The sequence below is a fragment of the Tupaia chinensis genome, unplaced genomic scaffold, assembly GCF_000334495.1.
Source record: "Tupaia chinensis unplaced genomic scaffold, TupChi_1.0 Scaffold000093_1, whole genome shotgun sequence".
Classification (NCBI taxonomy): domain Eukaryota; kingdom Metazoa; phylum Chordata; class Mammalia; order Scandentia; family Tupaiidae; genus Tupaia; species Tupaia belangeri.
Window position 1 is genome coordinate 3,176,991 of NW_006159555.1, and position 22,676 is coordinate 3,199,666.

The 22,676-nt window shown below is 35.9% G+C and overlaps 1 pseudogene; it reads right to left on the reverse strand.

Moving 5' to 3' along the window:
* Positions 1–22,676, reverse strand: part of LOC102495522 (epsilon-sarcoglycan-like) — a 141,794-nt pseudogene that overhangs the window by 95,952 nt on the left and 23,166 nt on the right.

Consider the following 22,676-nt stretch of genomic DNA (forward strand, 5'->3'; position numbering starts at 1 on the left):
ATTCCTGCTTTGCAACTATCAATAAGAATTTGGTATAATTAATCATTAATTTTTTATTAAAAATACAAATTAATTGTCAAATTATAAAAATGTTTGTATTTCTGTCCCAAATTTCTAATTTTTACATAAACAGAACATTTTCTATGTCATCAATAAACAAGATATTCTATGTATCAATGTAAAGTAGTTAGCATTTAAACTAAATTTATACATTAGAATATGTAAAGAGTGAACCCCCCAAAAAAGTAACGTTTTTATTCATCTGTTTCTGGAATTTCAATATTGTATTTATACATTTTTCTCTCTGCTTGAAAAAAAAAATTCCCCTTTAGTAATTGGTGTGCTGGTGGAAAGTGTTTTCAGTATGAATTTATATAAAAATAAATTTATTCCAACTTTATTCCTAAAGTGTGTTAACTATAAATAAAATTTATGGTTGGAATTCATTTTCTTTTCACACGTTAAAACTCTCCTTTCATTGATACTCATTATTTCCTTTGAGAAGTCAGTTGCTAATCTAAGACTTGTGCAAGATATTTTCATTAGGTGCTTGCAAGGTATTTTATGTTCTATACTTTTATTATGATAGGTTGGATAAAAATAATTTGCTTCTTTTTATATAACAGAGTTTACTAGGCACTTTTTAAAGATATTTTAAAATAATTATTTATTTAATTATTATTGTTATTATTTTAGAGAGGTTTTGTTTTTGTTTTTGTTTTTTGCTGTGTTTTTTTTTGTTTTCTGTTTTTTTTGTTGTTGTTGTTATAGGGTACATGTGCTCACTGGAGAGATAGATATATATATACAGAAAGAGAGAGAAAGCAAGAAATAAGTCCCCAGGGGAGAGGCTACACTGCAATATCTTCTCCTCCATTCTCCTCTTGGGATTTTGGATACATAAGCATATGTGCCAAGTCTGAGTTTTAATTTGTCAAGTCCAGGACTAGAACCACAGTTGGCCATGTGGGACTCCAACAACATTACCATTACACCATCTGCTGGTTCCAATTTATTGTTATTATTTAAAATTTGACTGGGGCAGGGTGGGGGGATGAGAAAGAAAGTTGCCATATCAGGCACTCGAACTACAATCAAGTCCAGTGCTTTAACCACCACACCACCTACTAACCACATGGGTAGACACTTTTCATCTATTCTGCAAAATTATTATTTTTTTAAAGAATTTTTTATTTAATTTTATTTATTCATTCATTTTTAATTTGACAGAGAGAGAGAAAGTGAGGAAGCAAACCACCAGGCCTGGGACTCAAACTGTGGTCAGCCATGCAGGAGCGTCCAACACCTTAACCACCATGCAACCTGCTAGTCCCCATTATTCTTAACCTCTTTCATTGTTTTTTTCTTCCTCATTCTTTTTCTCCTTTTCTTTTGAAACTTATTTTTTAATCATCTTTTATGCTCTATGCTCCTATAGTCTCTTGTGTTTTCAATTTCTCTATGTTTCATTCTAGTTATTTTTTTCTAGTATATTTTCTGGTTGATTAATTCAGCTATTAATCCCAGTCATTGAATTCTATATTTGTTGTCTTTTTCTGTGTCTGAATTTCTACTTTACTTCAGAATTTCTAGGTCACTCCTAATAGTTCAATCTCTGCCATAAGGTTCAACCTTGTCCTTTATCTCTTTGAACGGGGTAAATAAAGTTACTTTGCAGTCTATGTCTGATAATTCCAATATCTAGAATCAGTGTGGATCGCTTTGCATTGTCTATTATTTCTTCTAGTTCCTAATCCTGAGGTCTTATCTATTCGCATTCTTCACATCTTTATTGTGTTTTAAAAATCACCTACAGAAAAAATTTGAGAACAAAGATGACACTGATCATCTTCCAGAAAGGATGCTATATTGTTTTTAAGGCGCCTAGGTCATTATCGTTCCCAATCATTTGATCCAGTGTGAGGACTGAAATTTTCTAACCACCCAAAAACTTTGAAGTAGGTCTGAAGTCTGTTAAAAACCTAGTTTACTTCTGGTTTATTTTACTGCTAGAATCTCACTAAAGCCAGGCAGTAATTTTCCATGTCCCTATATTTAATATCCTCTGTTTTGTTCTGGAGTCCCTTAACTCAAGAGGCCAGACAACAGTTGACTTTGTCTCTATATCTGTGAATGACACAACAGCAAAAATAAATCCTGAATAAGGCTAGGTCTCTAGACTGCTACCATCTTCTGGATATTAATCTTGTAATTTTATATACACACACACACACACATATATACACACATATATATTTTATTGTTAACTTTATTTAGAATTGCTTTTATTATTTATCTTATATTTTTATTTGTAGATTCTAGCTTTTTAAAGTTTACTTCTGTTGGAAACTTTGGCCAAATTAATTCATTTTCTAAGTTTATTTATTTCTTCCACAAATGGGAGGGGAAGAAAGCACATCTCCTACAGGGTCCTGGTGTCACAATCTGCCCAGTCTCAGCCAGCTTTGGATCATGGACACACACACCTGTGTCTGGTGCACACAAGTTGGTTTTGGGACTTGAACATGAGATTGCCTCAGAGGACATCTCGTTTCACTGCTCTGTCACTTGCTGATCACCACCAATGACTTAATTTGTCATTACCAGAGGGGTAGTACTTTACTATTGAAAGTTAATTTAAAAAATAAAGTTTATCTACAAAAGACAAAATCCATTCCATTATATTTAGAAAGGATGCTTTATTTCCAACAAGATATATCTGTCTCTCATTAATAAGAGATAAATGCTTAAAAGTATAATGGTGTTTGATTTGTTTCAATTTTGCAAGAGGGTGCATGCACTTGCTAGGCAGAAAGAGGGAAAGTGAGAAAGTACCCCTCGCTGGGAAGTGGTCACACCACAATCCCTTGTCTTCCATTTCTCTCTCCTTTCAGAATTCTGAGTATGCATATACATGTTCCTGTCATGTTTTTCAAGCTCCCCAATCTAGGAATTGAACTACAAAGGCAGCCATGTAGGATCGAGCCTACTTAACCACCATGACTTTTTTTAAAAAAAACCTTTAGTAATAAATTTTAAAAGCTTGCATAATTTATTTAAAAAAAAAACTTATTTTAATGTGATAGTAACTTGAGAAGGAACAATACTCAATGTAAGGGATCATTTTACATCTTAAATTTCTTCAAAATTCATCAACTTTCTTTTCAGCAGTATTCATTGGCGTACTTTTTAAAACAAGTATAATGTTATAATTCAACTTACATATTTTGAGTAACTTATAAGGGGCATGCTATGAAATATTTCAGAATAGTCAAGGTCCCAAATCATAAACTATAGTATACTATAGTGTAGCAAACCATTTGATTTATAACCAAAAATAACATAAATCAAAGTGAAAAGAAACAAACTAAGCAGTTGACTATGAACTCTACTCAATAAGAAAAACTGTCTTGTCTTGATCCCAAAGATAACTAGGACAGGGAAAAAAAAAAAGTTAGAAAAAAAATCTACCTTTCCAAATAAGATGTATGCGTAATTTAAGATAGTTAGAAATAATGTTTTTTGTTAAAAATGTGCTTGGGGGGACCAGCAGTTAGCATAATGGCTATGTCGCTGGACTCCCAGGTAGTCGACCGCGGTTCACGTCTCAGACCCCGGTGGCTTAAAACTCACGCCGAGCGCGTGTGCGTGCATGCCCAAGATCCCCAGAGGAGAATGGAGGAGAAGGGATTGCAGCGTGGCCATCCTCCCTAGGGGGTGATTTCTCGCTTTCTGTCTCTCTGTCTGTCTCTCTGTCGGTCTGGCGAGTGCACGCACCCTACAGCAAAAATCTCTCCAAAAAAAAAATGTGCTTGGCTGGAAATTAGTAGTTATAGTTGTGTCCCAGTTTGTCTACTGATTTTATGACCCCCTTACCTCTTATTCTGTGTCTCCATAGCTTCAGTCATAAAATAAGCAATGTGGACAACATAGTCTCTTAAACCTATTTCGATGCTAAGATTTTACAATGATATATTTCAAAGTTTCACTTTCTTTTAGATTTTGATAATTTCTTGAGTGTAAATGACAAAAATATACACATTCACATATGCACACACAAAATATAAAGAAAAATAAATATTTTAATGTATAACAAATACCTCTAACAAAGTGAATAAAGGCAGAAACAATATAACTCCATAAAATAAAAAGCACACTTCTGGGACCAGCAGGTGGTGTGGGGTACTTAAGGCACTGGACTCTCCCACACAGCCAACCACGGTTCACGTCCTGGACATTGCGGTTTGCTTTCTCACTTACTTTCTCTCTTTTTCTCTTTCTCTCTCTCCTCCCCCAGTCAAATTAAAATAAATGAATTACTAAAGAAAGAAAGAAATATTTTTTTAAAAAAAGCACACTTCTTGTGACCAGCAGTTAGTGTAATGGCTATGTCGCTGGACTCCCATGTAGCTGACTGCGGTTCGAGTCCCAGATCCAGCTTAAATTCATGCCACGCACGTGTGCATGCGTGCCAAAGATCCCCAGAGGAAAATGGAGGAGAAGGGATTGCTGTATGGCCATCCTTCCTAAGGGGTGTGATTTCTCGCTTTCTGTCTCCCTGCCTCTCTCTGTCTTTCTGGCAAGCACACGCACCCTATAGCCAAAACCTCTCCACGCCCCCCCCCCCTAAACCAAAACCCCCCCAAAAAAAAAAAAAAAAAAAAAGTACACTTCTAAAACAGATCAAGTTCAATCCACTTTCTTTCTTTTAAAATAACTATTTATTTTATTTTATTTCTCATTATTATAATTTCTAAATTTGCTACAGAGCACTTGTGCTTGAGAGAAAGAACGAGAGAGCGCCAGGTCCAGGATTCAAACCACAGTTGACCATGTAGGAGTCCAGCAACTTCACCACAGCCCCTGCTGGTCCTTCAATCCACATTCTTAAACTTATTAAAACTATTATTAGTACATGTTTACAAAAATATTCATTACAGTTTAAATCTAATTTCTGTTCTCTAAGCAGCTATAATAGAATCAGTGACTATTTCTAGAATATCTTTTATGTTCATGTCAGTTAGGTACTCAAAGATTTCTAACTGATTTAATCATAAGATAAGCCTTTTTTTCAAAGACCAAAAAAATTAAAGATAAGAAAGATGACAATTTAACTTTCAGATATAGACTGCATACAGATCTCTTAGGGCCATTAAAATACTGAATGTAAAAAAAAAATTATGAGGTACAATAAAGTCAAGAAATTGTTCAAAGAGTGATTTAGTCACAGTAACTCCACAAGGACATGGGAGTATCTTTATTGAACTATTTGGAAATGAATGATCAGCTTTTTTTGTTTGTTTCAGATCAAAACATCAAATATTCACATATGGATTACTTCGCAAATTGAAAAATCTGGAGGATGATTCATTCAATAGCACACTTAATAAAATAACTTCTAGGAGTTGTATTAGTAAGTTTTGAAAAGAGTGAAGCTTTTCATACCTTTATGTGTCACGTTCTCTTTCCCCTGTTAGAAGGATTAAGTTTGAACATGGGAACATTTTTTCCCCATATTTACATTTCTGATCTAATTTCATATCTTATTTCCCTCATTTATACAATGTTGACTATAACACTTACGGAGTTATTATGCACACTGAAGCTATAAAATAAATTTGAGTCTCTTTAAATTGGATAGGAACATATTAATATGAGCTGTTACTAGTTTCCCCTTAGAATACATTTAAACAAATGGAGGCCCTCAACACTAGAGTAACCTGCCAAGTTTTTTTTTTTTTTTTAAAGTCCATAAGGAAGCCACAAATGTTGTCCTTGAGCCATAATATGTTTCATTCTGTATTTCAAAAACAAAAAATAATTTATATTAATCTATTATCAAGTGAATTAATAATGTACTGCCCTTGTAAATCCTCTCCACATAGTTGAATCCTCCTTTTATCTTTCTTTGATTGCTCTTTTCCATGTCTTCATTCTCTAGATATTATACCCCCCACTTCTTTCCCCCTTTGCCATCTACCAAGTAAAAATCATAACATTGTAAAATCATCATCTAGTTGAGATTTCAGCTTTGTCACCAAAGGGATAACCCTCAAAATGGTATCTCCCATCCTACCCTCTGATCCCATAGCTAGTTACATTACAGAAGAGATCTCTCTGTTTAGACAGTTTCCTCCTATGTCACAAAAGAGTACCCCAAATTAAATGACTCTTTTTTTTAAAATTTACTGATAAACTACTAAATGTCTTAGTACTGTCAATGGAAATTCAAATTTTCAGTGAGTCTCTTCAGACAAATTTTACTTCATCTTACGCTTTTATTTTTCCTCACTTTTTAAGTCCTATCTGTCTGCAAGTCTTCTGGGATGTGCCATTACAATTTATATTTAATTGAGCCTCTACTTGATTATAAATCACAATCAGGCTAGCCCAGGATTCCAAGATTGTTTTCTGGGCTGCTTCAGAAGGAAACTAGGTCACAGCTCAAAACATAGCTGAGACTAATACGTTCTCTCAAACTCTACTGCAGGTGTTGCACAAGTGAGGAAATAGGATGGTGTAGGAAAAAAAGGTTTTGAGTCTATTAATGGTGATTCCTGTGCTTAGAGAACATACATACGGTGGACAACACAATCACATGGGCTTCCAAAATGTTCGTCTTCCCAAATGTTAGGCTCTCCTTCACCATCGAATGTTCTATGTGTTTCCTACTGACCTAAAACATTGTTCCTTATATTACAAATCTCACTTTTGCTCAGATGTCTAGAATTATTTCCTATTATGAGTTCAACCATGCTTAAGTCCCCCTGTTACCTGACATTAAATCCAAACTATTTTTTTTTAGTTTTCTTGACAAACTAGCTTAGCACCAGCTAAACTGTTTCATCACCCTCTAAAATACACCAAGCTTATCCAGTCCTGACAGTATTCGTGATTTTCCCTGAGGCTAGAACCATCTCCTCTAAGTCAGTAAATCTATAAACATTCTTCAAGGTTTAGCAAGAGTTCCATTTACTTCTTGATATTATGCCTATTTCCTCTAGGTCATTTCTCCCCTCTCAAGTATCTTCATATCACTGAGAAGCAAAAGTTAATTAGATGCCATGATGATTAATCAAAAGTAGAAAATCTATTTAAATATTTTGGTCTACATGGTACAGAATGGCCATTTCAACTGATCCCTGGCCTTTGACGGGTGATAGTTCTATGAAATAGATGAAAACCACTGGTGAAGAGAGTCTTTTGGTCTTGGTAATATATGGCCTATAGTTTATCCAATTCTGACAATGTTACCCAGGGTCATTAAACCAAACACACTTTCCAACACAATCTGTAATGTTAGAATTCCTGCATGCTTTATCAGTGGTATATTCTTGCTGCATGTGCACAGATAAAAATAGCAATGTCAGACACAACAACTGTCAAATTTGATGCCTGGGGCATCATTTTAGATAAAGACAGCTGTGGATGCTAAATTGAGGCTTCCTCTTTACTCCCACCTCGTTTAAGAAAACTGCCCATGGATATGCCTTATATTTTTGTGTTTTGTGTCTGTATTTGGATGCTGAGAAGACAAGTAAGGTACAAACTTCATGGTGTGGGATTAGGAGAAAGAAAAACACCTGTCAAATGTAGCATTTTTGGCTGCATCAGAGAAGACAGCACTCTGCTCCTGTCGACAAGGCCCTTTGAAAACATACAGGAGGAATGGATCTCTTTGGGAGATCATTATGTTTCACTTAAAAGTTGTTGCTGTAAGTAACTAAAGAATCTTTTGAGTTTTACTCTGAAGACCTCCCAATTTGAAGGCATTAAAGGCCCCTCCATTCCTCTATGATTCATGTACTCTGGGAATCAGCAAACTTTTTGTAAAGGGCTAAAGAGTAAATAGTTTTGACTTTGTGGGCTGTAAGTTATGTCACAGCTACCTAACTCTGTCTTAGCAAAAGCAAATATAGACAATATATAAATGAATGGGTATGGCTTGATTCCAACAAAACTTTCTAACATTCAATTTTAAATTACATATTATTTTCACACCATGAAATATTATTCATTGTTTGATTTTTTTCACAATTGTTTAAAATGTAAAAATCATTTTTAATTCACAGACTGTTAAAAATAAAAGCAGCAGGCAGGTGTGGTATACAAGCTGTAGCCTGCTGATCCCTGCTCTACACGAATCATGCCTACCCTGTTTACTCCATGTTAAACTGAGAAATAGTCCTTGCCTAACAGACTATCATTTCCAAATAGTGAGGTATCAGAGGGTATGACTTGTCAACTGCCTTTTTTTAGCAAACTGAGAACCACCACTGTACATATTTTTCAAACAGAAAGAGAGTTATCCCACTCCAAAAGAAAAGCACCTTGCTATCCCTCTTGAAGCACATGTCAATCATGTTCTGGCTTGTCTAGACATTTGAGTTAAAAAGACAAGACAGTGTCCAGTAAACATATTACTTTCTTTACTTGAAGGATACTCTATTTTGTACTATTGGAAGCCCAGGTGTAAAGTTTCGTATATTTTTGAAATTTTACTATAGATAAATGCTAAAGTCACAGTGACATCAGTCAAAGTTATACATGATGAAATCTGGAACCAAGTAGAATTCTATTCTCATGACTGCATTTGTACCCAATCAAGAGGACTGGCTGCACAGTGCTTTAACTTAGCAGTCACTTTCAAACAATTTCATATAATGTTATGCTCTAAGATAGTTCCTAAACTGCTCAACAGAACTCACTAAACAGCACTTGACCCACTAATTGAGTTCCTGAAGGGGCTGATGATAGGAGGATATTTTATAGGACAGGCTGAGTAAGTGTATACAATTTTCTTAGATAGTGGGCCTGCTGAAGAGTTGGCTACATTTTCCTTACTGTGTTTTCACTTCTGCTTTTTTGTGGAGGAACTTTTTCTTTTTCTCTTTCATTTATTTTGTTTTCTGGTGTGCCCATAAAGAGTGACGGAATCATGTTATCTTTTTGTAAATTGGTGTAGTCTATAAATCAGAGCCCGCATCCCAGAATTATGTAACTGTATCTACAGGTTAACTTGGGAAGGTTACCACATCAGTGGCTTGACAGGTCCCCACAGTGGTCTAGTCAGCCTGATGTTCTGCTTCTGAGTGGGTTATTAAACATTGGAGGGTCTTTCTTTCTTTTAAGAATTATTTATTTAATTTTATTTGTCATTATTATTTTTTTAATTTGATCAAAGAGAAAGAGAGAGAGAGAGAAAGGGAAAGTGAGAAAGCGAGCCACCAGGTCTAGAACTTGAACCACGGTTGGCCATGTGGGCATTCAGTCCCTTAACTACCACAAGCTCGGCCAGCCCTTCTGTCATCATTTTCAAACTGGAGTTTATGTACCTAAATCTTGAGTTTCCCAAAGTTTATGCAAAACTATAGAACAAATACAACCCTCTTCCTGGAGCCTTCATTTTATTCAAAATTCAGTAAAACTTACTTGTTTATTTAAATAGCACAAATATTATATAGAATAGAATTCAAATTTGCGTAGATTTTGAAAATAAAATGAAAGCCAAAACAGTGTCTGTTATATTGTTGGTCAATTTATCTACCTCATTAGATCAATGTGAGTAAAGTGACTCTCCAATGTCAATTATGACTTTTTAAAAAATATTTTATTTTATTTTAATTTCTTTTATACATTCAATCACTATACATCACTTGTTTACCACATCAGTGGCTTGACAGGTCCCCACAGTGGTCTAGTCAGCCTGATGTTCTGCTTCTGAGTGGGTTATTAAACATTGGAGGGTCTTTCTTTCTTTTAAGAATTATTTATTTAATTTTATTTGTCATTATTATTTTTTTAATTTGATCAAAGAGAAAGAGAGAGAGAGAGAAAGGGAAAGTGAGAAAGCGAGCCACCAGGTCTAGAACTTGAACCACGGTTGGCCATGTGGGCATTCAGTCCCTTAACTACCACAAGCTCGGCCAGCCCTTCTGTCATCATTTTCAAACTGGAGTTTATGTACCTAAATCTTGAGTTTCCCAAAGTTTATGCAAAACTATAGAACAAATACAACCCTCTTCCTGGAGCCTTCATTTTATTCAAAATTCAGTAAAACTTACTTGTTTATTTAAATAGCACAAATATTATATAGAATAGAATTCAAATTTGCGTAGATTTTGAAAATAAAATGAAAGCCAAAACAGTGTCTGTTATATTGTTGGTCAATTTATCTACCTCATTAGATCAATGTGAGTAAAGTGACTCTCCAATGTCAATTATGACTTTTTAAAAAATATTTTATTTTATTTTAATTTCTTTTATACATTCAATCACTATACATCACTTAGCTTATAAAGTGAATCCTCCCCATATGAATACACTTTACACCAGTCCAGTTGAAGATACTATGTACATTATCATGAACAGATAATAATCCAATTCTGTGTTCCATAAATGTCTTGACTGCTTATTTTTCTCCTTAATGTTTTTCCTCACACTCTCCCCTTTTCCCCCCCTCTTCCCACACTGTATGCAGTATCCGTAACCATTTTCCATGCTTCTATATCCTCTAATATTTCAGTTTGCACCATGAAGTGTGGACAGACAATATATATTAAGTGGAGTCATACAATGTCTCCCTTTCATAACAAAAGTGACTTCTGGTAGGAAAGTTTAGGACGCATTGTTAATTCTTTTGATACCTTCCTTACTGAAAGGATGAGAGGGACACTGAAGTGACTCTATAATCCAGTCAACACTTAAAGAGAGAACAGTGAAATTATTTCTCTAGCTCTTTTGTCATTCAAATTTCCCAAGCATCAGCATATTTATTTCTTTTAGGCTTTATTAATAATATTTATTTAAAAGGTCACTTTTTATTGTAACAAATATAAAGTCATCAATGTTTTATAAATTGTCAAAAATGCATTAAGTGCAAAAAATGCATTAATAAAGTAAAAGTTACATCTCATTATTTGGTACATAATTCTGTCAACATGCCTACCATGTCAGAGAAGCTCATGCATTATTGGAAGACACAAGAATTAAGCTTTAATTACTGTAGTGTGTGATTGTAAATTCATTGGTTTGGTCAGTTTTCTTCACAGTACCATTTACTTATAGTCTGTTGTTGGGGAATCTGAGTCTGCTGTGACAAGTTCTGCTACATCTGCATCAGTGGCATGTTAGTGCTATGGTAGTTGTCTGTGTGTAGAGGAGGTATGATTTCCCCAGTTACAGGGCAAAACACAGGAAGCACTGACAGGGGCCATGCTATCTCTCTGTTCTTGGACATGTTGGGCATGTCTCGATGCTCCTTGGTAGATTTCTGAATAGCGCTGTGATGAACCAGTTGGATGTCTGCTGTTCACATGTTTCTCTTTTCCATGCCTTCCCATTGGCAGTACATGATATAAGCACATATAAATCAGTGCTACTGCCAAGGGCATAGCCAGTGTAATTAGAAAATCGGTGTAATAGTTTCTGCCTTTCAAAGAATCAGAAGGGGGTCTGTACTCTCCACCATCAGGTAAAATCCCCTCTCCACAAATCATTTCCTGATAGGTGGACACTTGCTTTATTTTCTCAACCAATGACATTTTGCACCAGTCAATGTAAAGTTGAGTACAAACTTTTTATCACATGTTATTACAGGCTCCATTTCTTGACTGAGGCTCAGCTGATTCTGTGGATTTTCAACTTCTCATTAACAAGAAGAAAATGAGACATTGGCACCAACCATGATATAAACTCCCTCCTTCACGTCATGAATGGGGAATAAAACCCTGCCACCCGTCTAGGTCCAACATGATGTGTATGGCGTTCAGATGCTCTGGCTGCCATCCATTTTTCACTGCCTCGAAAAAGTTTCCAAGAACCTCACTGGTTAACATTTCTTCAACATTCATATTTTTAATGAAGAATTCAGCTTGATATGGCAATGCGAAATCTTCCGCTGTCATATTAATTGTCAGATTATGCCTTGCAGTCTCAAAGGTGTGTGTATTGTAGGAAGTTATTGCAATGATAGTTGGTCTCCCCACATTTTCAGCTGTTGGAGCTGAAGGACCCTATATAGTACCCCACCACTATGTGGTATCCTTTGGATATAACAAAGCCACTCAGGTCAATCTGAGTAACCCGTTAAGTTAGCATTAAATGTTATGAGAGCATTACTAATCTCACCAGGTTTGGGGAAGGTAGAAATTCCCACTTAAAATGTTCTCTTTCCAAAACAGGAGCAATGAGGACACCTGCAAATGGGTATACATTCCAATCAGAGTGCACTTCAAAAAAACGGTACACACTGTGGGAATGATTCCATTCACTTAAATGAGAATGAATGAATCCTGTCAGCAAGAATGTGCCAGTGGTTGTGGGGCTCATCCTACATGTCCCTCCACCTTGCCCCATCCTAGCACAGGGGACTCCCAGTCCCACAACTGGAGCAGCTGCATTCTTGGCCTGGCTAGCCCAAGTCCTCGATTCTCCCCTCCCTCCCTTTCTCCTTTCACATCAGTATATTTAAGTAGACGAATATACTGCAATGTGGGCACTATCTTTAACTCAGATTTTATTATTTAAAAGCCAGGGGGTCAGGACCAGCAGTTGATGTAATGACTATGTCACTGGACTCCCATGTAGTCGACCACAGTTCAAGTCTCAGAATCAGTGGTTTAAACTCACGCCAGGCTTGTGTGTGTGCATGCCCAAGATCTCAAGAGGAGAATGGAAGAGAAGAGATTGTGGCGTGGACATCTACCCTGGGAGGTGATATCTTGCTTTCTGTCTCACTGTCTCTCTCTGTCTTTCTGGCGAGTGCATGTTCCCTATAGCAAAAATCTCTCCACAGGAAAAAAAAAAAAAAGCCACAGGGTCTAGGAACTTACACAGCTAAATTCTCCTTTCAAATCTTTCTAAATCATTGTATGATAAAAGTCACTTCTCTTCCCTTTGCCCCTCTTAGTCTTGGGAAAAAGATTTTATCTTCCCTTGCTCTAGCACAGCATTCCTAACAGAAATTTTGAAATAACATAAAAGCCTACAGAAAAGCAGAAAGCAATATTTTATAAATATTTAGTATAGATTTAAAAAATACTTCCTGGATATATAAAGTCAATTGAGTATGAGGAAAAAGAGAGGTAGGTATAATGTTTTCTGTGTCTTAGCCCCCCCATCTATCATTTCTTTTTTACAAAAATGAGAGAAATTGAGCTAATCACTAGTTCTTTTTAAATTATAGGACCTGTGAAATGCTCCAAGTCATTATAATGAAAGCTTTTCAACCAATGAAATTATTGTAAAAGGCAAAAAGTATATTAGCTCTTTACTCAACTAGAAATTTTTGTCTTTCTTCTATTTTTTTCTTTCTTTATTTATTTTTGTTTGACAACAGTACAGAATAACAGATGTGTGAAAAGAAGAAAGATAACTAGAAAAATTTGATAGTAGTCACCACTGGCTTTCTAGATTTATTTCCAGTTGATTTTACATCTGGTCCAACTGTGCTGTTTGTTGATATTCTTTTGGCAACAGACAAGAGCCGTATGTCTCTCTTGCTTTTATTAACATTTTCATATCTAGACAAGAGCATTTGGTAAAAAAACTGTAGTAATGGTCTGAGTAATCGTTCCATTATATTCTCAAAGTTGCCATCCTTTTACTTTCATATTCAAGATGTCACCCAATTTAATCTTTTGTGGGTGTATGTAAATATCTCATTTCTCTTTTACTTGGACTTGCTCTTCTCTACTTCAAAATATCATCATTAAACCACCCCGGACTATAGCAAGGTCCTCCTAATTTCCTTCCTGAGTGGGCATTTCAGTTCACCTCTTCACTGACACTAAAGATTTTCATACAAATACCTGAACATGTTTCTAATTTTTGTTGTGCCCCTGTTGCTTATAAATTTCCAATGTATTAGCCAGGCATGCATGAGTTTTAATATTGGATATCAATCTACTTTGTGCTTCCAAGCTCTCATCTCATGCCATATATGCAGATATTTCAGCAATTTTAAATTTCTCACTATTTTTCAAGCATTCCAGACCCTGTCATATCTGGTCATTTGCACAGGCCTTTTACACTTCCTGGATTACCCTGTTATTCATCCTTGTAGACCCCACTCCGTATTAACTCCTCTCTGAGCTTTTTATTGACACTCTTAGCTAAAATCACAAAGTAAACCTCTCTTGGACAGTTAGTTAATTTTCCCCTATGATTCACCCAGACCTCAAAATTATTTTTATAATGATGCTTTTAACAAGAGGGAGAAAAATGGCATAAACACTCTAGAAATAATCACGAATACAACTTTTCCAAATGGTATTTTAATATTCCAATGGCTTATATTTTCAATCTTCTAATCAGGCTTATATGGATAATTTTTTTCTTTTTGTATATAGGGATTTAATTCAAGGATTATCAGTGTGCCTGTGGTATGTTGATTTTTTTCTAAGTGAAAATAAGATACTGAGAGTATTACATAACATGGCTGAGGAGAAAAAAATAGTGAACGTTTGTGATTTATCCTAGACAACCCAGGAACTCCAATACCAAGGAGAGGGAAGAAAAGAAAAATCTCAGATTCTCCAAAGCCTCATAAAAGGCAAAAAGCATGCATAAAACCAGTGTCCAGTCCATCCCTCTGCGGAAACTCCTACAGATTTTTTTTTTTTTTCAAATGTTGGTAGATACTGCAGCCAACTTTCCAAATCCAAAGATTTTCTAAGAATGGCAAATGGAGGGAAGAATAAGTAACATTATGGCTGGAGAAAATGAAACAGATATGCTATTAACAGAAGGAGACTTCCTGCATCCTGCTCCTAATCTCATAAAATACAACGCCTCTGGATCTTGCTGCATGTTTTAGTGTATCTTCTACAAATATAGCAGCCAACTCACTATGTTATTCTATTAATCCCTCAGATAATTGCTTCATGAAATTTTGTCATGTTTGTTTAATTACTTCCTTCACTGCTCATTGGCAATTTTATAAATATGGGAAATTTGGGGGACAAAAAATAAACTAGACTTTTGAAATAGCATGAAAAAAGATAACCCAGAACTTTCACAAAAGTTAAAAAAAATAAATATGCTATCTAATTCTCTGTGTATTTATTTTTACACTACTTTTAAAGGGCTAAGCTGAGGCCATTATCTACCTCCTATAGATGTAATATTACATACATGACTAATTCTTAGTAATATGTTTGATTCATTTGGTTATTTTGATATTAGCTCCACAATATCATAGCTTTATAATGGGAAAAGAGGAAATTACGTTTATCCCCTCTATAATGCAGACTTGATATTTCTTAGCAAATCCTATTTTAAAATCTTGATTAGAAATACAGGCACTTAAGCTTCTTATCAATGTTTCACCTTATAGCAATTCTAAGAGTTCCAACCATACTTGGGAAATACCTTTGGATTCTTGCCATTTAACACTTATCAGTGTGTGTGTGTGTGTGTGTGTGTGTGTGCATGCTGATATATCAGTATATAATATATGCTTTGTATAATTGTTACTGATATAATGACTTACTGCTCCAACAACAAGATTTAAAACCCTTGGAATGAAGGGATCTTGAAACATTCATATTCACCTTTCCAAAGCATTTAAAGCACAGTGCTTTCACATAGAAAGTTCATAAAATATGTTTGTCAAAAACAAACAAACAAAAAAAAAACTTGAGTCTCAGACACAACAGGTTAAAAAAACATCTGGGTGTATGCACATGTGTGCTCAAAATCCCAGTAAAATCCAGAAATGGAAGACAAAGGGTTGCATTATGACCATGCCCCAATAGGGGCTGCTCTCTTCCTCTGTTTCTCTGAAAAGCATACACACCTTCTGACAATTAAAAAAAAATAAAAATAAAAAAGCACTAGATTCAGATGGAAAGAGAAGAATGGTAATCAAATGAGTAGTGAACTGTGTGGAATATCAAGACATAGATCAAAGTGAAGTGGTGTCTCTAGACAATGCCTCATACAAATACAAACATTGAAGACCAGACAAGAATCTGCATTTCCCAGATCATGAATTTGAAAAAGCCAAATGGAGTAAGGAAAAGAACCAGAAATAACTGAGTGTGAGTAAAGCTCTAGTATATTATTAGACCTATGATTCTGTGCAGGAAATTAATTAATTTGTTCATCATGTGTCCATCTTTCTCTTTATTCATCCATCATCTACCTTCCTGTCTACATATTTATCAATAATTTAAATATAGAGCCTAAAGCAAGATGTTGAAATAATTTCTATTCTAATAGAATACATAACACGAATGGTCATATTTTTATTACATTAATATTTAGTAACCTGTTTGGCTTTCATTTTAGTTGAGGCAAAATTCATATAAAATCAAGCTTACTATTTTAACCATTTTAAAATGTATGACAGTAAGGGAACCAGCAGTTAGCATAATGGGTATGTCGCTGGATTCCCACGTAGTCGACCGCGGTTCGTGTCCCGGACCCGGTGGCTTAAAACTCACGCCAGGCGCGTGTGCATGCGTGCCCAAGATCCCGAGAAGAGAATGGAGGAGAAGGGATTGCGGCGTGACCATCCCCCCTGGGGGGTGATTTCTCACTTTCTGTCTCTATGTCTCTCTCTGTCTGTCTGGCGAGCGCACACGCCCTACAGTGAAAATCTCTCAAAAAAAAAAAAATGTATGACAGTAAGTCTTTTAGTACATTCACAATGTTACACAGCATATACAATGTTATAATGGTTGTTATACAACCATTGCTACTATTTAATTCCTGAACATTTCCATCTTTCCCAAAGACACTCTGTATATATTAGTTAACTCCCATTCTCTCTTTCTCTCAACCCAACCCTTGAAAACCAAAAAAGTGCTTTCTGCCTCTAAGGATTTGCCTAATATAGACATTTCATGTCAACAGAATCAGACCATATGTGGCCTTCTGTGTCTGGCTTCTTTCATTTAGCATAATGATCTCAAGGTTCATCCATGACATAAAATGAATCAGTATTTTATTCCTTTTTAAAGTTTTATGAAATCACATTGTAATGATATATCACATTTTGTTCACCCACTCTTCAGTTGGGGGACATTAAAGTTGTCTCTACTTTCTAACTATTATTAATGTTAACATAGACATTCATGTGCAAGTTTTGTTTGAACACTTATTGTATTTTTAATTCTCTTCAGTATAAAGCAAGATTCCCAGGTCACATGATATCTATATTAATTAATGAATTAATTAATTAATTTTGAAAGAGGTGCATATGCTTGTCAGAGAGAGACAAATGGAAAAAGAAGGAAAGTGACAAAGTGCCTCTATAGAGCATGGTCAGACCACCATCCCTTCTTCATTTCTCCACCTTGTCAGAATTTTGGTTAGATACCAATACTGACCCAGGTCTGACACTCAGACTATGTAGTTGACCATGTGGGATCCAGATACATGCCTGCCAGAGAGAGTCAGAGACAGAGAGAAAGAGAGAGAGAAAAATCACCCCCCAGAAGGAATAGCAATGCTGCAATCCCTTCCCCCCAGCTTCCTCCCAGAATCTGGGGCATGCACACACACACGCCTGACATGATTTTCAAGCCACCAGGTCCAGGACTCAAACTGACTACTGACTACTTAGCTATGTGGGATCCAGCATTTCAACCTCCATGCTACCTGCTGGCTCTCTGTTTAACTTTTTGAATCACCATTTGTTTTCCTAGAGCAGCTGTACCATATGTACACTCACTAGAGATATATCTGTATCAAATCATTACCTAAACTTACTTCCCTTTTCCTTCTATAAATTTTAGCAAGCCTAGAGGATGGAAATGTGACTTATATTTCCTTAATCAGTAATGACACTGAGCATCTTTTCATTGTTTATTTGCTTTGTGTATGCTCTTTGGAGAAATAGCTACCTAAGTCTACCTATTTTTTAAACTGGGTAATCTATTTATTTTTTTTTTTTTGAGAGAGAGAGATTTTTGTTACAGGGTGCATGTGTTTACCAGAGAGGCAGAGAGACATAAAGCAAGAAATAAGTGCCGCCAACCCTCCCCCCCCGGTGGGGGGTATAGCCACGCTGAAATCCCTTTTCCTCCATCCTCTTCTTGCAATTTTGGGCATGCACACACATGTGCACAGCAGAAATTTCAATTCATCAGATCTGGGACTTGAACTATGGTCAGTCATATGGGAGTCCAACACCTCAACCACTACGCCACATGTGACCCCACTTGTCATGTTTGAGGAGATAGTTATATATATATATGAACTTTAAATCTTTAGATGTATAGCTTGAAAATATTTTCTTTTACCCTGTGTGTAATATTTTTCTTTTTTGATAGTGTACTTTATGCACAAATATTAATAAGGTCAAATTTTTCTCTTTTTCTCTTTTATAGCTTATGTTTGTTTCTTTGTTTGCTATAGGGCATGTGCACTCACCAGAGAGAGAGAGAGAGAGAGAGAGATGAAATGTGAGGAAGTAATTCCTGGGGGAGACAGGCACACCATAATCCCTTTCTCTCCATTTTCTCTCAGAATTTTGGGCATGCATACACGCACAATTTTTTAAGCCACTGGGTCTGGGATTTGAACCATGTAGTCAGTCATGTGAGTTTCAGCCACCACCATCACACTACTAGCTAGCCCCTATTGTTTATACTTTTGATAATAATGTTATCACATCTGTATATCACTTTGGCAAGAATTACCATTTTCACAACATTATTTTTTCTAAACCATTAATTCATTATTAAGCTTAACATTGGATCCTTAGTTAACAAACATTTTTGGAAAATTTTTGAAAACCACTGCTGTTTACATAGTGTGCAATATCCTGAAAATATCTGAGATCAAAGGAAATAATTTAATTCTCACTTATTTAAGAGAATGTCAGTTTAATAGTTTAATAGTCTAGGGAGAGTTCAGGTTTCAGAAATGGACAAGAAAATGCCCATACCGATTTTACTCTTGCTCTCCTATGGTTCATGCAACGCACTCTATCAGTCATCTCTTAGAAGTAAGCAGGTCATCCATCTTCTGCTTAACTTTCTCCAGGTGCATCTAACATAAGGGCCAGACTCCTTTCCATACCTCCAAGTCTAAACTCTTCTGCCTGTCTCTTCACCTTCACTCTCATGTAATCCTACTCACTCAGCCTGCTCCAGCCACAATAACTTTCTTTATTCTTTGAACATCAGGCTGGCTTGGGCTTTTTCACATTTTTTCCCCTCTATCTGACATGTTTGCCTCCAGCTCTTCACTTAGTAGATACTTCATCATTCAGGTTATTACTTAAGTTTCTTAAATTTCTCCTATTCACAGAGGCCTCCTCTAACTACATGATTGAAGAGGCTCTCTCCTGTCACTCTGTAAAATCTCATCCTCTTTTATTTTTTGATTTCCTTCTTTACATTAGCATAATCTAAATCATTATGTATGTGTACAATCAATATTTGACATACTAATGTTCTGTATCAAACTGATGCCCAGTCCCCTTAAAAGCAAGCACTGTTGGGGGCTGGCAGGTGTCATGGTGGTTAAGGGTGCTGGACTCCTACTCGGTAGACTGTGGTTTGAGTCCCGGATGTGGTGGCTTGCTTTCGTACTTTACCTCTCTCTCTCAATCTGTCCTTCTCTGGTCAAATTTAAATGAATTAATTAACTAATTAATTAATTAAGCTAAATAAAATAATTCTATTAAAAAAAGGAAAGGAAGCAGCCTTTGATGTTGGCTTCTTTGTCTTGTACATCACTTTATCTCTAGTTTCCAGAACAATACTAAGAGCATAGTATTCTTTCATTTAATATTTGTTAAATAAATGAATTGAATAAATAAAACACAAAGCATGATTCCATCACTGAAAAGTAGAAAAAAACTGCAGTGCAGGTAAGTCAAATAGAACAGCAAAACTCTAGTGCAGTCTATAAGATTCTGGTTGATACTCTATCACCCAAGAGGACAGCCTCTATGTCCTCAGGTTGCAATTTGAAATTTCTGCTCTTTATCTCATTTTTACCTTTCCTAATTCATCTCTTCAGTTGCCTATATCTTCACCCCTTATTATTTTATTATTCTACCCCTTAGTCTATTATTATTATTATTATTTTAGAGTTTTGCCATAGGGCATGTATGCTCATTGGAGAGAGACAGGGAGATAATGAGAGGGAAAGTGAGAAATCACCCCTAGGAAGGTGGCCACACCACAATCCTGCCTCCTCCTCTTTTCTCTCGGGATTTTGGCATGCACACAAATGCACTCTGTATGATTTTCAAGACTACGGGTCCAGGACTCTAACTTTGGTAGGCCATGTGGGAATTCTGCACCTTAAACACCATGCCACCTGCTGGCCACTGTTTTATTATTATTATTATTATTATTATTAATTTGCCAAAGGCACATGTACACTCTTGAGAAAGAGAGAGAGAGAGTGGGAAAGCACCCCCCAACAGGTATGGTCATACTGAAATCTCTTCTCCACCATTTCTCCCTCCTTTCAGGATTTTGTGGATGCCTACACATGTTCCCACTGTGTTTCTCCAGCTACTGGGGTCAGAACTGGAATTGTGCAGTCAGTCATGTGGGATCCAGTTTCTTTAATCACCATCTGCTGGCCCATTACCCCTTATTTTTGAGCAAAGTTATTTTATCCAAAATTATTCTCCAGAGAGCATAAACTGGGGAGAATGATGTTTAAATTCAAAACACTGAAGCTTTGTTGTACATATTATAGAGAGTAAGCTGCTATCAGAGAGTAAGCTATGTGAGGCATGCCAATTTGAATGATAAGTATGAAAAACTTCTCATAACACTAATAAGATGTTTATTGCAAGTCACATTCATTATTAAGAATAGTATGCATACACTGAAAAAATGGTACATAGATTTTGGGCTAAATTCACACTTAAGATGTATATTTTATCAGCAGAGTATGATTGAAAAGCCACTTCTCACATTCAACGAACCATCTAGAAAACTCCTTTAAAGAAATTTTGACAACTTAAAGAAAATGGATGAACTAAAAAGCACTCTGACTTGAGGGTAGAACAAAATTAAATTGGTTTCCACTAGGTTGACCACAATCAAGAAATTCAAACTTAACTCTGAAAGCAAGAGAGACACTTGAAGACTAGTAATATGGTTTCAGGGAGAGAAAGATGAATTTAGCCAAAGTTTTTGAACTCTCTAGTGAGGAGGGAGGTCATAGATAGGAAGACCAAGAAGCAGTCTGCAGTAATCCAGACAGGCAATGATTAAAGCCTAGATGAAAACAGGAATTATTGATTGTCTACGGGGGAGTGGGTGGAGGGAGTTAATTTCCCTTGCTTCTTCCTTACCTCACACAAATAAATCACTGCTTTCACCTATACATCTAAAGAAAATGCATCACAGAAAAGCAGAACTATTGGTGGTTAAAAAACAATTGAAGTATAAAAAGTTAAACGCTGCTAGAACTTGAATTTGTAAAGATAGCTATATAAACATAAATTATTAATTACTCAGGCCAACACAGTTTCCGATATTGCCAGAGCCTGCTGAGATTTTGAAAACCAATATGTTTTTGTCTTGAAGGGTGTTTGAAAGAAACTGGTTAACCTAAAAGGCCTTGAGATGTTAGGGGAATTACAGAAGAGAGACTCTGTAAATCAATACAATTTCTTCAGCAAATACTGTATCAAAAAGAAGGACACTGAATTCAACATTGTCAGCAATGGAGATAAAATCATTTATATCCAAGAAAGTGTAAACAGCCTCAGACTGAACAGTTGGCGGGACTGGAGGAAATTGAAAGAGGCTCTCCTCACACTGTGCCTGCAGGATCTTTGATTCAGTAGACGGCCCATTTACAATGACTTACTATTGGCTTGAAGAATGACCCCTCCTACCAAAGCTTGCTTTTAACACTTAGAAAGCACTCCTACTTTCCTTTTGGTTTAATAAGGGTGTTTTATATCTTCAACTAGTGTTCCAACTGGTTAAAACACAAAGAGGCTCTTTCCCATTCTATACACAGGGCACAGGAACGCTGGCAAAGCTTGCATTGCTTTAAATTTTGACTAATTATAAATCTTATGACTAAAGTCACTCCAGAATTGATGACAAAGTTTCTAAAGGAGAAATTACTGCTGAAATAAAACACCGAACAATATATGAAGCCTATGTGCCAGCTGCCACAAATCCTGTCGTCTCTCTTGACTCAGTTCTATTGACTTTAAAACAAGAAAGCAGTGCCTTATGAGCTGATGGACACCATCCTTTTCAAATATTCATTTATGATATTCCTGTGCTATTGCTATCCACTTCAGTTCCACAAAGATAATCCAACAGTATGAAAGAAGAGAACATTTTTGCTTGACAGAGTTCCTGGATTTCCAGGTAAAGTTATAGAAAATGTCCAAAGGAGATAAGCACTTGAATCATAATGAAGAAAAAAAAAAGAGGCTTAGATTAATGAGAGTGAAGAACTAATTAATCAATTGCTAAGAACTTACTGAGCATCAATCCTAATACAACTAGCATGAAGGCACTGCAGAGAATGTAGAAGCAAGTGAATTAAGGTTCATGCCTCATAGAAATGAACAGACCACACCCAGAAAATAAAAGTACCTCCAAACGCCAGAGAAGACTATCTGAATATGACATCACTGATGACTCTTTAAGTCATGATATATATAATACTTGTATAAACTTTACTCACATTCCACTTTGGTGGAGAATTAGCCATTAAGCTAATAA